We start from the raw sequence: 16,095 nt of genomic DNA, 5'->3' as shown, positions 1-16,095 counted from the left end.
TCCATTCAGGCACTGACGGTGACCAGTAAGGAAAAAAACAATGATGACATCATACCTGAACGATTAAAAGACATCTTGGCCAACGCCAAAGAAGTGTTTCAAGAGAAACTAGGAACCTTGAAAGGCATCACCGCCTCAATAAAAGTGGAAGATGCAGCAATTCCAAAATTTTTTAAGGCAAGACCGGTGCCATACGCAATACGTCCGGCAGTCGAGGCAGAGCTGGAGAATTTGGAAAAGGCAGGCGTATTATCCAAAATAGATTGGAGCGAATGGGCAACACCCATCGTTCCAGTCATGAAAAAAACATTGAAAAATAACTCTGAGGAACAGAGAAAAATTCGCATCTGTGGGGACTTTAAGGTGACTGTAAACCCGGTCCTTCACACGGTACAGTATCCTCTTCCGAGGATAGAAGATATTTTCGCCTCACTATCCGGAGGAAAACGTTTCACAAAAATTGACTTGGCACAGGCATATCTACAGATGGAGGTTGAGGAGACCTCTAAAAAGTATCTCACAATAAACACACACAAAGGCCTGTACCAATACAATCGACTGGTTTTTGGAGTAGCATCAGCTCCAGCTATCTGGCAAAGAGCTATGGAGCAAGTCCTGCAAGGGATTCCGGGGACTCAGTGCTACCTAGACGACATCCTTATAACAGGAGAAAATGACAACGAGCACCTTGCCAATTTGGAGCAGGTGCTCACTAGGCTGAAAGAACGGGGCCTACGAGCAAATCGCCCCAAGTGCGAATTTTTCCAAAATCAGATATCATATTGTGGCCACATAATTAATAAGGAAGGGTTGCATAAGTCACCTGAAAAAATTGAAGCAGTTATAAAAGCCCCAGCACCTGAAAATGTTTCACAATTGAGGTCATTCCTGGGATTAATAAATTACTATCATAAATTTTTACCGAACTTATCAACTATTCTACACCCTCTTAATGATCTTCTACACACAGGAGTGATTTGGAAATGGAACGAAGACTGTAAACGTGCCTTCCATAAATGTAATGACTTAATCACATCCGAGAAAGTTTTGGCTCATTACAACCCATCACTACCAATCAGACTGGCGTGCGATGCATCCCCTTACGGCATAGGAGCGGTATTGTCCCATAGATTCCCTGATGGCTCGGAACGGCCGATAGCTTTTGCGTCACGCTCATTGAACTCAGCTGAGCGTAACTATGCCCAGATAGACAGGGAAGCACTCAGCCTGGTATGGGGAGTGAAGAAATTCAACCATTACCTACACGGACAAAAATTTACCTTGCTGACTGACCATCAACCCCTCATCTCCATATTCAACCCTAAAAAAAGGTGTCTCCATTATGACGGCACAAAGACTACAGAGGTGGTCCCTTTTTCTAGGGGCACACCAATACAACATTGAATACAAAGGGTCAAAACAGCATGGGAATGCTGACGGTTTATCGCGCCTGCCGTTGCCAACGATAGAAGAGGCACCTACAGTAGACCCAGTAGAGATATTCCACTCTACCATAGTGGAATGTCTACCGGTGACAAATTCTGCCATTGAAAGGGAGACCAGAAATGACCCTACTCTCTCACGGGTCTACGATTTAACAATGAAGGGATGGCCAGCACATGGCGAACCACTGTTGCCAGCATTCTCGCAAAGAAGAGAACAGCTGTCAGTGTGCCGAGGAACCTTGATGTGTGGATCCAGAGTGGTGATTCCACCCAAACTCCAGGATAAAGTGCTAAAGGAGCTTCACGAGGGGCATCTGGGTGGAGTGAAAATGAAGAACCTAGCTAGGGCGTTTGTATGGTGGCCAGGTATCGATGGAGACATCGAAGACATGACCAAGAGCTGCCTAGGATGCCAGAAGGTCCAAAATGCTCCGCCACAGGCCCCTCTACATCCATGGGAGTGGCCCTCATCTCCCTGGCAAAGGGTGCACATCGACTTTGCTGGTCCATTTATGGACTCAATGTTCTTAATCGCAGTTGATGCACACTCCAAGTGGCCGGAGGTAATAAAGATGTCCTCCACCACCACGGAAAAAACCATCACTGTATTAAGGACCATATTTGCCAGGAATGGGCTGCCGGAACAGATATGTTCTGATAATGGACCGCAATTTGTGTCCGAAGAATTCAGAAAGTTCTTAAAGAACAATGGGGTAAAGCACTACACGTCCGCCCCATACCATCCCGCCACCAATGGATTGGCTGAAAGGTTTGTCCAGACCTTTAAGAAGGCCATAAAGGCCATGGGTAATGAAGACATAAAACTTCAGCACAAGGTGGATAACTTCTTATTTGCATATAGGAATGCAACACATATGGTTACAAACCAAACTCCCGCCATGATGTTCTACAATAGAAACCTAAGATGCCGGCTGGATTTGGTCAAGCCCAACATCCGAAGGGACGTGGAGAACCGGCAGTTTCAGGGCATGAATGAAAGGCCAACTAGGGCCTTCCAGATAGGCCAACCGGTTTTGGCCCGGGACTACCGTACCGAGAAATGGCAGCCTGGAACTATCTGCACACGACTAGGACCACTGATGTATACCGTGGACATCGGAGAAAGCATAATAAGGCGCCATGCTGACCAAATCATCAAGTCATCCGAAAAGGGACAACCTACACCACCACGCTATACATCTAACGATGAAGTAGAGATACCCATATCTACCTCCGATCCGGTGATACTGGAACCCGATGAACCCGACACTGGCCTTCAAGCCGAATCAGCCTTGCCAGAAGAACCTACTACACCACCAGAAACTACTACACCCCCGAGGCGTTATCCGGACCGAGTCAGGAAGCCTCCTGAGAGACTAACTTATAATTAATTAATACAGCAATGTATATTATTTTGCATATAACATGTAATTAATAATTACTTAAAATATGATGTACTAGTTAGCTAGAAGGGGAGGAATTGTGGTGTATGTGCCTTTAAGAGCCCCAGGTGTGCGTAATGCCGGTAATTGCCACTTGGGCTATATAAGCCTGTGTATTGTGTATATCCTTTAGAACCCCCCCCCCCCCAGACTTGCTTAGTAAATACCTATGAACCAACTCCTGTCTTCAGTGTCTTTATCTACACACGGACACTACACATTCCACACGGGAGCCCATAGGATGGTCCTGCCAGGCTAGTTATCTGTTGTTTGTAAGTTAAGGTTTTGACTTTGTTAATGTATCTTTAATTTGGCCAGTGAAGGCCCAGCCTATGTTTCTTCCATTATTACTAATAACCATATTATAATCTCCACAGATAGAATTTGGAGTTTGTTTAGCAGAACTGCTTGCGAAGATAATTAAAAGTTAATTAGGAAAAGACGTAGAATGAAAGGAATTTGAGGAGGATAAAGGTATCCATCTTAGAATGGGCCATTTGCTAGATGAAGGTGAGATAGCGACTGATTAATGTGCGACAGCTCTGGCTGGGCCCATGATTAAGAGGGATAGGGCCGGGCCTTGTACTTGCTGGGAAAAAGGGGGAGAGAGTAAAAAGAGATATGATGGATTCCAATGGAGGAACCTTCAATTTGTAAAAACAAGGATGAAGTAATGAGACCTTCTTTTGGGGAGGGCTTTCATCCAAACACCAAGACAAAGAACTTAAGCTGTCATTAGTTGATGGAAGTTTTGGAGGAACCTCTATAGGTTAAATGGTCTTGTCAATAACTTGGCCTCAGGCCCACCCCTAAAAAGAGAATAAAAAGTGACACCCCAAGGGCTTGCACACAGACTGCGGAAGGGAGAGCCGAACAGCTGGTCGAACGCTCTTTTAAGAGTGATCCCATGCTCACCATCGAAGGCCCGAGGGAGAGAGAGAAAGAAAGAGAGAGAGTCTGTCTGATCGGGTCCGGTACAAGCTGCTCTCTAACTTTTACCGCTGCACAATAGAGAGCATCCTGATGAACTGTATCACAGTATGGTATGGCAGCTGTAGCTACTATGACCGGAAAGCCCTGCAGCGGGTAGTCAAAACTGCCCAACGCATTACCGGCACCCGGCTACCGACCATAGAGCACATATACCAGAAACGCTGTTTACGGAGGTCACGGACCATCATCAAAGACCCTACCCACCCCAGCCACAGTCTGTTCGCCCTCCTGCCATCTGGGAGACGCTACAGATGCATTCGCACCCGTACGACCAGATTTAGGAACAGCTTCTTTCCCGGGGCTGTCATCCTACTGAACTCCACAAATAAACTCTAAAGCCTGCACATCTGCCAATGCACTTTATTATGGTTATGTTTATGTTAATGTATTACAAGCCAAATGTATGTTGAATGTTTAAATGTCTTAATCTAAATGTACACTCTCGGGAGCCGCAAGCCTACATTTCGTTGTACTGCACTTGTGCACTAACAATGACAATAAAGTTGATTATTATTATTGTCAAGGTCGTATGTTTTTGCTGTATTACTAATGTGTTATATTCCATCCTAAACTCTGATTAAACAGCACTTGATCCTGTTTACCAGAGATACGTGAATCTCAACAACCCAGAAATCCAATAGGGAATTCAAAAGAAACTTCTTTACCCAAAGAGTGGTGAGAATGTGGAACTCGCTACCACAGTGTAGGATCCGTTCCTCCCCCAACGGTAAAAAACTGGACTATGAAATATAAAATCCCAGAACTGCACAGCCCGCAAAAAGAGTTGGGCAATAAAGGGTTAATTCAAACATTACAGCCGAAGCTACGAACCATCAAGAGACTGGATATCAATTTTCACAGACAATCTAAAATACGAATGCTTCTGAAAAGAAACATTTACACATTCATTTACCTTAAGGGGTTACATTGTTCACCTTGGACCATGGCTGCAGGAAAGCTGGTATCAGTGCAGGCCTAGACAATGGGCCTGGCCCTGAACCATTTGAATACGAATGCTAACAGAAACCAACAATCAGCATATGCACGATAGCAAAATACTGCAGATGCTGGAAATCCAAAAAAACAACAGAAAATGCTGGAAAAACTCAGCAGGTCAGGCAACATCCGTGGAGAGAAATTTGAGTTGACGTTTCGGGTCAAAACCCTTCTTCAAAACTGGAAAGTCACCTTGGGACGGTTGCACTGTCAGAAAGGACCTCAATACAGACAGTTGGTGCCCGAGTAATCAGTGGACAATACGAGGGACAATTAGCCATCAAGAGTTCTCTGCTAGAGACATTTACACATTTTGATACGCCCATCGTGCACAGGAGGGGTCAAGAAATGTGTTTCAAGATTGCAAGTTGGTTTTTGGTTTAAAGTAAATCACTTCGAAGAGAGTCAGTGTGGGAAGCTAACTCAAGAACAGCGAGCAGAAAGATTTGGGCCTACAATCAACTCCAGGAGACAGCCGATCGGGAGTGGTGATTGTATGTTTCAGTCAAATCATAGAGGGGGCTTTTGTGATTGAGTCTGAGTAAGTTTGTAAGTTTCAATCGGATCACAATAAGGGTTTTGTGATTGAGTCTGGGGAACTTTATATGTAACAGTCAAATCGCGAATGGGTTTAATTGTATCGATGCAAATGACCCTTGCGTAGAGGTTTGTATTTTGGGGTTGTTAGTCTAATATAAATCGTAGGGATTTATACTGGGGAGGTAATTGTGTGTGTGTGTTCAATAAATGAACGAATCAAAGGTTGAGCCAAAACCCTGTGCCGTGTGTATTTTTTGTTCTTATAAATCCTGATGTCCAAGAACTGTGTGTAATGGGGGACCAGTACCGGAGAAAACCCCTTACAACAGGGAGCGTTTCCGCAAAAAGTTTGGATGCATTTAAGGGGGGGCTAGACAAGCATATGAGGGAGAAGGGAATAGAGGGTTATGCTGATAGATTTAGATGAGGAAAGACGGGAGGAAGCTCATGTGGAGCATAAACGCCAGCATGGACTGGTTAGGCTGAATGGCCTGTTTCTGTGCCGTATATCCATGTAATCCTGTGTAATTTGCACCACACAAGTGCCAGACGATGACTATAGCTAACAAGAGAAGAAGACTTGCATTTATACAGCGTCTTTCACGACCACCGGACCTCTCAAAACGCTTTACAGCCAATTAAGTACTTTTTGAAGTGTAGTCACTGTTGTAATGTAAGAAACGCAGCAGCCAATTTGCGCACAGCAAGGTCCCACAAACAGCAATGTGATAATTACCAGATAATTTGTTTTAATGATGTTGATTGAGGGATAAATATAGTCCAGGACACCGGGGATAACTCCCCTGTTCTTTACAATAGTGCCATGGGATTTTTTACGTCTACCTGAGGGAGTTGACGGGGCCTTGGTTTAACGTCTCATCCAAAAGACAGCACCGCACTCCCTCGGCACTGTGTCCCAAGGAGTGTCAGCCTAGATTTTTGTGCTTAAGTCGCTGGAGTGGGACTTCAAATCCACAAACCTTCTTACTCAGGGGCAAGGGTGCTACCAACTGAGCCACTGGCTGACACAGGAGAGTGTCTAACCACCACCCTTTGACATTCAATGGGATTACCATCGCAAAAACCCCAACCAGCAACATCCTGGCGGGTCACCATTCACCAGAAACTTAACTGGACCAGCCACATAAACACTGTGGCTACAAGAGCATGTCAGAGGCTGGGTATTCTGTGGCGAGTGTCTTACCTCCTGACTCCCTGCAGCCTGTCATAGAATCATAGAATCATAGAAATTTACAGCACAGAAGGAGTCCATTCAGTCCATCTTGTCCATGCCGGCTGAAAAAGAGCTATCCACCCTAATCCCACTTTCCAGCACTTGGTCCGTAGCCTTGTAGGTTACAGCACTTCAAGTGCATATCCAAGTACTTTTTAAATGTGATGAGAGTTTCTGCCTCTACCACCCTTTCAGGCAGTGAGTTCCAGACCCCCCCCACCCTCTGGGTAAAAAAGTTCTCCTCAATTCCCCTCTAAACCTTCTACCAATTACTTTAAATTTATGCCCCCTGGTTATCGACCCCTCTGCTAAGAGAAATAGGTCTTTCCTATCTAGGCCCCTCATCATTTTATACACCTCAATTAGGTTTCCCCTCAGCCGCCTCTGTTCCAAAGAAAAGCCTATCCAATCTTTCCTCATAGCTAAAATTCCCCAGCCCAGGCAACATCTTCGTAAATCTCCTCTGCACTCTCTTTAGTGTAATCACATCTTTCCTGTAATGTGGTGACCAGAACTGTACACAGTACTCTAGCTGCGGCCTAACTAGTGTTTTATACAGTTCAAGCACAACCGCCCTGCTCTTATATTCTATGCCTCGGCTAATAAAGGCAAGTATCCCGTATGCATTCTTAACCACCTTATCTACCTGTCCTGCTATCTTCAGGGATCTGTGGACCTGTACTCCAAGGTCCCTCTGATCCTCTGCACTTCTCAGTATCCTACCACTTATTGTGTATTCCCTTGCCTTGTTAGCCCTCCAAATGCATTACCTCACACTTCTCTGGATTGAATTTCATTTGCCACTGTTCTGCCCACCTGACCAGTCCATTGATATCTTCCTGCAGTCTACAGCTTCCTTCTTCATTATCAACCACACATCCAATTTTTGTATCATCTGCAAACTTCTTAATCATACTTCCTACATTCAAGTCCAAATCATTGATATATATGTCCACTACCTATAAGGCGCAAGGAGTGTGATGGAATCTCTACTTGCCTGGATGAGTGCAGCTCCAACAACACTCAAGAAGCTTGATACCATCCAGGACTAAGCAGCCCGCTTGATTGGCACCCCATCCACCACCTTAAACATTCACTCCCTCCACCACCGGCACACCGTGGCTGCAGTGTGTACCATCTACAAGATGCACTGCAGCAACTCGCCAAGGTTTCTTTGGTAGCACCTCCCAAACCCTCTACCACCTAGAAGGACAAGGGCAGCAGGCGCATGGGAACACCACCACCTCCAAGTTCCCCTCCAAGTCACACACCATCCTGACTTGGAAATATATCGCAGTTCCGTCATAGTCGCTGGGTGAAAATCCTGGAGCTCCCTACCTAACAGCACTGTGGGAGTACCTTCACTACACGGACTGCAGCGGTTCAAGAAGGCAGCTCACCACCACCTCAAGGGCAATTAGGGATGGGCAATAAATGTTGGCCTTGCCAGCGACGCCACATCCCATGAATTAATTTAAAAAATGAAGAACACCAAGGTTGGAAAGGATTAGAGAAAAGGGGGAGGTGAATTAGAACACAGGAAAACATTTAAATATTTGGCCCTGAATTTCCACAATCCCTGTTGCTTCCGGCAAAGTTCTGGAGGAGCAGCAACATGAAGTCCATGGAAATTTAGGGCCATTTAGTAATGTTGTCAACAAGTGAATCAGGAGCTGAGCGCCCTTTAAAACATTTTTGTGCAATAGCGCCATCTACAGTACTTGAAGAATACAGGCTTTTGGAGCTTTCATTTTCCTGGACATTGGTACCATTTTAGGATATCTTGGTGTTGTACTTCATGGCAGAAAGATAAAAGTACTTCTTCCCAATGCTTGCCCTAGATCCCCCTCTCTCCCAATGTCCTCAAAAAGAAAAACTTGCATTTCTATAGCGCCTTTCGCTACCTCAGGACGTCTCAAAGCGCTTTACAGCCAATGAAGTACTTTTGAAATGTAGTCACTGTTGTAATGTAGGAAATGTGGCAGCCAATTTATGCACAGCAAGCTCCCACAAACAGCAATGTGACGATGACCAGATAATCTGTTTCAATGATGTTGGTTGAGGGATAAATATTGGCCATGGCACTGGGAAGAACTCCTCTGATCTTCTTCGAAATAGTGCCATGGGATCTGTTAGATCCACCTGAGAGAGCAGATGGGACCTCGGTTTAATGTCTCATCCAAAAAGATGGCACCTCCCAACAGTGCAGTGCTCCCTTGGTACTGTATTGAAGTGTCAGCCTAGATTTTGTGCTCAAGTCTCTGAATTGGGACTTGAACCCTCAACCTTCTGAGTCTGAGGTGAGAGTGCTAACAACTGAGCCACAGCTGACACCCTGACCTCAGCAAATGGTAGTTTTCCAAAACAAAATTTGCAGGAATCTTAAAGGGACATGGTAGCAACGAGACTGCCAATCAACAAATGCCAGTCAGCCAGCCTAAACGATCCAGTAAGAACACTCCCTATGAATACAGCCAATAAAAATAACACCAATTACACATGTCTCATTACTTTTTCCATCCATTCCACTAACATCTCAGCTGTCTTTTGCTCCACCGTTGATATCCTCGGTTATGTACACTCCGGCATCTATTGCCGTCTTCCCCCAGAGCTGTAACCCCATCTGCCTCATCCCCTACTTTTGGCAATCTTCCCACGCAGCTCGCTCCCTGGGGGTTGACCTCTAGCCGCCTCTCTGCCCTCTGATTGTCCTCTTCAATTGCCCATTTCCAACCCGCCAGTGGATCACCAAACAAGTCACTTGCCATCTATAACCTCATTGAGAATGAATCTATTGACATCTTTTTGCAGATGGTAATTCTTTCCGTTTCCCCAAAGCATAGCTAGATGTTCCACCATGTGCCGCACTAATCAGAGGCTATTTCAGACATTAATAACTTTTTGTGTGCAGAAGTGCCCTCTGCCATCAGTCCTGAACTTCCCCCATCTGTCCCCTCAGCTGGGTGTAAAAGATCTCACAGCACAAGTTCTTCCTAATGTCCTGTCCATTTATTATCCTTCAACCAACATCGCTAAAAACAGATTATCTGGTCATAATCACGCTGCTGTTTGTGGGGCCTTGCTGTGCGCAAATCAGCTGCCACGTTTCCTACATTACAACAGTGACTACACTTCAAAAGTACTTCACTGGCTGAAAAGTGCTTTGGGACATCCTGAGGTCATGAAAGGCACTGTATAAATACAAGACTTTCTTTCTTGTAACTGGAGCTTTGGACACTACAGATCAGCCTCATGGTCCATTCTGTCGGTTTGTAGCTCGTTTACATAGGATACACGGCACAGAAACAGACCATTCGGCCCAACCAGCCCATGCCAGCGTTTATGCCCCACTCGAGCCTCCTCCCATCTTTCCTCATCTAAATCTATCAGTATAACCCTCTATTCCCTGCTCCCTCATATGCTTATCTAGCCTCCCCTTAAATGCATCTATACTATTCGCTTCAACTACTCCCTGTGGTAGCGAGTTCCACATTCTCACCACTCTCTGGGCAAAGAAGTTTCTTCTGAATTCCCTATTGGATTTCTCGGTGATTATCTTATATTGATGGCCTCTAGTTATGCTCTTCCCCACAAGTGGAAACATTCTCTCTGTATCCACTCTATCAAAACCTTTCATAATTTTAAGACCTCTATTGGGTCACCCCTCAGCCTTCTTTTTTCAAGAGAAAAGAGACCCAGCCTGTTCATCCTTTCCTGATAGGTATAACCTCGCATTTCTGGTAACATCCATGTAAATGTTCTCTACACCCTCTCCAGTGCCTCTATATCCTTTTTATAATACAACGACCAGAACTGTACGCAGTAAGTGTGGTCCAACCAAGGTTCGATACAGGTTCAGCATAACTTCCCTACTTTTCAATTCTATCCCTCTAGAAATAAACCCAATGCTTGGTTTGCTTTTTTTATGGCCTTGCTAACCTGTGTCGCAACTTTTAGTGATTTGTGTATTTGTACTCTGAGATCCCTTTGTTCCTCTACCCCACCTAGACTCGCACCCTCCAAGTGATAAGTGACCTCCCTATTCTTCCTACCAAAATGTAATACGTCACATTTATCTATGTTGAAGTTAATTTGCCAATTATATGCTCATTCTGCAAGTTTATTAATGTCCTCCTGTAATTTGTTGCAGTCTTCCTCAGTATTGACTACCCCCCCCCCCAATTTGGTGTCGTCCGCAAATATAGAAATTGTGTTTTTGATTCCAAAGTCTAAATCGTTAATATAACTTATGAACAATAGTGGTCCCAGCACTGATCCCTGTGGAACACCACTACCCACCTTCTGCCACTGTGAATAGCTACCTTTCACCCCTACTCTCTGCTTTCTGTCTTGAAGCCAGCTAGCTATCCATTCTGCTACTTGTCCCCTGACTCTACATTCTCTGACCTTGTTCGTCAGTCTATTATGAGGCACCTTATCGAAGGCCTTTTGAAAATCTAGATAAATTACATCTACTGCATTACCACTGCCTACTCTCTCTGTTACCTCTTCAAAAAATTCAATGAGGTTGGTCAAGCAAGACTTTCCCTTTTGAAATCCATGCTGACTATTCCTTATTATATTTTTGGTTTCTCGATGTTCTTCCATTTTCTCCTTTAGTAGGGATTCCATTATTTTTCCTACCACCGACGTTAAGCTAACTGGCCTATAATTCCCTGGACATGTTCTATCTGCCTTCTTAAATATAGGTATTACGTTAGCTGTCCGCCAGTCCTCTGGCACTACACCTTTTTCTAACAAATTATTAAATATGTGTAGTAATGCCTCTGTTAGCTCTTCCCTAGATTCTTTTAAAATGCGTGGATGCAATCCATCCAGACCAGAGGTTTTATCCTCTTTGAGTTTCATTAGTTTATTTAATATATCTCCTTGTTTTATTTTAAACTAGCTGGGAGTGCCTGGCGGTGCCGAGGGTTTTTTGAGGGCATGTTGTTGGAAGAGAGAGAGAGAGCGACTGGGGGGAAGAGAGAGAGCGACTGGAGGGAAGAGAGAGAGAGAGAGACTGGGGGGAGAGAGAGAGAGAGAGACTGGGGGAGGGAGAGAGAGAGAGAGACTGGGGGAGAGAGAGAGAGAGAGACTGGGGGAGAGAGAGAGAGCGACTGGGGGGAAGAGAGAGCGCGACTGGAGGGAAGAGAGAGAGAGAGAGAGACTGGGGGGAGAGAGAGAGAGAGAGAGAGACTGGGGAGAGAGAGAGAGAGACTGGGGGGAAGAGAGAGAGAGAGAGACTGGGGGGAAGAGAGAGAGAGCAATATGGTTCTCTGTAAACTTTCATGCCAATAAAGCATTTGAATTGGAATTGGAATTGGAATTGGAGAGAGACAGAGAGAGAGGGAGAGAGAGAGACAGAGAGAGAGGGAGAGAGAGAGAGGGAGAGAGAGACAGAGAGAGGGAGAGAGAGACAGAGACAGAGGGAAGGAGAGAGAGAGGGAAGGAGAGAAAGGGGAAAGGGGTGGGGGGAAAGGGGTGGGTGGAAAAGGGGTGGGGGGAAAGGGGGTGGGGAAACAGGGGGGAAGGGGTGGGGGCAAAGAGGTGGGGGGGAAGGGAAAGGGGAAGAGGGGGAGGGGGGTGTAGTGTATGTACCTTTAAGAGAGAACTACATTTACAGCTCCTGTATACTGTAGTACCGGCAGTGACCACACCTGTATATAAGCCTTGAGCATGCCTCTGTACCCCCAGTCTTGAGACTACCCTACTCCAGTAAACACCTGTTGATTGTTAAGTTACAGCATCCGTGTGGTTATTGAAGAACATCATACTCTCAGAATCACGGATCTAACAGTGGCGACGAGTGGCGATTCGAATCTACCTGCAACTCTGCATTTCCCTTCGAGGATTCGCTCCGGGAGGGCGGTGGAAGAAAGTCGAGGCCAGAAACACGGGCGTCAACCACGAGCAACCGCCCAGTCGTCCGGCAGAGAGTGAACATCGCAGGGGAGGCTGTGGAGAGCCGGGCTTGGCTCCCCAGCCACGACGATCAGCAACAGACTGACGACAGGTACCAGGTACAGCGCAGACCCTTCCCGGACAGCGGCGGCTGGAGCCGACCGACGGCAGAGAAAAAGCCGAGCAGCGTCGACGGGGTAAGATAGAGGGTGAAGCGCACAGGGCGCAGCCGGGGGTTGAAAACCGAGCGACGTCGACGAAAAACAAAACGGAGAGAGAGAGGGTAAAGCAGCAGCCGGGTTCAGGACCGAGCGGCGGAAGCAGGAAAGGCGCACAGAAAAAAAAACAAGCAGAGCGCAGCCAGAGCTCAAGGGCTGAACAGTGTCCGCGGGGAGAAGAAGGGAGAGCGCGGGAGACGCCATTGAGCTGCGGAGAAGAAGGAAGAGCGCGGGAGACGCCATTTTTAGAAGCCGTAGCGGAGAAGAAGGGTGAGCGCGGGAAGAAAGGAAAGCGCGGGAGATGCCATTTTGTGCCAGCGGAGAAGAAGGGAAAGCGCGGGAGACACCATTTTTGACAGTTAAATCACACCCAGGGATGCCGAAGAGTGGCAGTATCTCTACGTTCGACAATGAAGTCGAAGATTGGGCGACATATGTGGAACGTATTGAGGTGTACTGCAGGGCGAATGAAGTGCCAGATGCTAGGAAAGCACTTGTTTTGTTAAATTCCATGGGTGCAAAAACTTATGGGTTACTGCGAAACCTAATAACCCTAGAGAAGCCTGTGAATAAGAATTTCGAAAGCATAGTAGAAATCCTACAGGACCACTTAAACCCCACACCGCTGCTGATAGCAGAACGATTTAAGTTCCATAAAAGGAACCAACACAAAGACGAAAGCAATGCTGAGTACTTAACGGAACTGTGCAAGCTATCGAAACACTGCCAGTTTGGAGTGGGACTAGCAGATACGTTAAGGGACAAGTTTGTGTGTGGGCTTCAAAGTGAAGGAACCCAGAAACGGCTTCTATCAGAAAAGGATCTTACGCTGGACAAGGCTTTCAGCATGGCAGTATCACACGAAGCAGCCGCAAGGGGCGCTGCAGAGATACAACGGAGACCGCAAGAATATGGCACCAATGAAATGTCCCATGGAACAGGGAAGTGTTATCGCTGCGGCAGAACAACACACGACCAGAAGGATTGTTGGTTCAAGGACCAAATGTGCAGACAGTGTGGAAAAGCAGGACACATAGCAAGAGTCTGCAGGTCTGGAAAGAAAACCAACAGCAAGAAATCTCCACAGGAGAAGTACAAAAAGGTACACAAGGTGATGGACAGTAGTTCAGACAAACAGAAAAGTGACACAGACTCTGGAAGCAAGGAGCTGGGTTGTCTGAAACTACATAAGGTAACCAAAATGGAGGATCACCAGACTATCTGGGTTACACTCAAGATAGACGGAGTCCAAGTGAAAATGGAATTGGACACAGGATCAGCCCTAACAGTCATAAACCAAAGGGACTACAAACGGCTATTTTCACATATACCCTTGAAAGCTACAGAGATTGCCTTGAAGACGTATACGGGGCAAAAAAGCCTACCCCAAAGGAAAAATAAGGGTGAAAATGACATATAAAGGCCAGGAAATACCTAAAATGGACTTATATGTATTGCCAGATGGAGGACCACCACTGCTAGGACGTGAATGGATCCGGAAGATACAATTAGATTGGCATTCCATACAGGCACTGAAGGTTGAGGCCAAAAAGAATGACGACATCACACCTGGACGACTGTCAAAAATGCTAACTGACGCAAAAGAAGTGTTCCAGGAGGGACTCGGAACACTAAAAGGCATAACAGCAACGATTAAAATAGAGGAAAATGCAAGCCCAAAGTTTCTTAAGGCCAGACCAGTGCCTTATGCAATCAGACCAGCCGTCGAAGCAGAGCTGGAAGGGTTGGAACGTTCAGGAGTACTGTCCAAAGTAGACTGGAGCGAGTGGGCTACACCCATCGTTCCTGTAATGAAGAGGTCGTTGAGTAATACGCCTGGGGAACCAAAGAAGGTCCGCATCTGTGGGGATTTTAAGGTGATAGTGAACCCAGTCCTTCACATGGTACAATATCCGCTTCCATGAATTAAGGGTATTTTCGCCTCGCTATCTGGAGGTAAACGCTTCACCAAAATTGATCTAGCCCAGGCGTACTTGCAAATGGAGGTAGAAGAAGCCTCGAAACAATACCTCACGATCAACACTCATAAAGGTCTCTATCAATACAACTGGCTGGTGTTCAGGGTAGCATCGGCTCCAGCTATTTGGCAAAGGGCAATGGATCAAGCCCTGCAAGGGATTCCAGGGACCCAGTGTTATTTGGACGACATCCTGGTCATGGGCGAAAATGACAGTGATCACCTCGCCAACTTGGAGAAGGTGCTCACCAGATTAAAGGAATATGGGCTACGAGCTAATCGCCACAAGTGCGAGTTTTTCCAGAAGCAGATCTCGTATTGTGGCCACGTCATCGATGAAGTCCCCCGAAAAGATTGAGGCAGTAGTCAAGGCTCCAGCACCGGAAAATGTGTCACAACTCAGGTCGTTCCTCGGGCTGGTAAACTACTACCATAAGTTCTTACCAAATTTGTCCACGGTATTGCACCCACTGAACACCCTACTGCAAACAGGGGTACCATGGAAGTGGAATGACGAACGTAGACGAGCTTTCCAGAAGTGCAAAGAATTGATCACATCAAAAGAGGTGTTGGCCCATTTCAACCCAGCACTACCAATTCGGTTGGCGTGTGATGCATCACCCTATAGTATTGGAGCGGTGCTGTCGCACAAATTCCCAGACGGGTTGGAGAGGCCAGTAGCCTTTGCGTCTTGGTCACTAACCTCAGCCGAGCGCAACTACGCCCAGATTGACAGGGAGGCCCTCAGCCTAGTATGGGGAGTAAAAAAATTCAACCACTATCTGCATGGGCAGAAGTTCACCTTGCTGACTGACCACCAACCACTTGTCTCCATCTTTAATCCTAAGAAGGGCGTTCCAGTGATGACTGCACAACGGTTACAAAGATGGTCCCTGTTTCTAGGGGCGAATCAATATGAAATAGAATATAAAGGCACGAAACAGCATGGAAACGCTGATGGGCTATCACGCCTGCCACTGCCTACTGTGGAGGAAGCACCAGCAGTGGACCCTATCGAGATATTTTATTCGTCAATAATTGAACGATTGCCAGTAACGAACGCGGATATAGAGAAGGAGACCCGCAATGATCCGACGCTGTCTCGGGTATATGATTTGACAGTGAGGGGATGGTCAACACATGGCGACTCACTGTTGCCAGCATTCTCATCCAGAAGAGAACAGCTGTCAGTATGCCAGGGGACAGTGATGTGTGGATCCAGAGTGGTGATTCCACCCAAGTTAAGGGAGAGAGTGCTAAATGAGCTACATGAAGGTCATCTGGGGGGAGTGAAAATGAAAAGCCTTGCTAGGGCTTATGTGTGGTGGCCGGGAATCAATCAACA

The sequence above is a fragment of the Somniosus microcephalus genome, chromosome 4, assembly GCF_052327205.1.
Source record: "Somniosus microcephalus isolate GS21.2 chromosome 4, FLI_Smic_1.0, whole genome shotgun sequence".
NCBI classification, from domain to species: domain Eukaryota; kingdom Metazoa; phylum Chordata; class Chondrichthyes; order Squaliformes; family Somniosidae; genus Somniosus; species Somniosus microcephalus.
The sequence above is the reverse complement of the archived record's forward strand: the minus strand, read 5'-3'. Positions refer to the sequence as shown.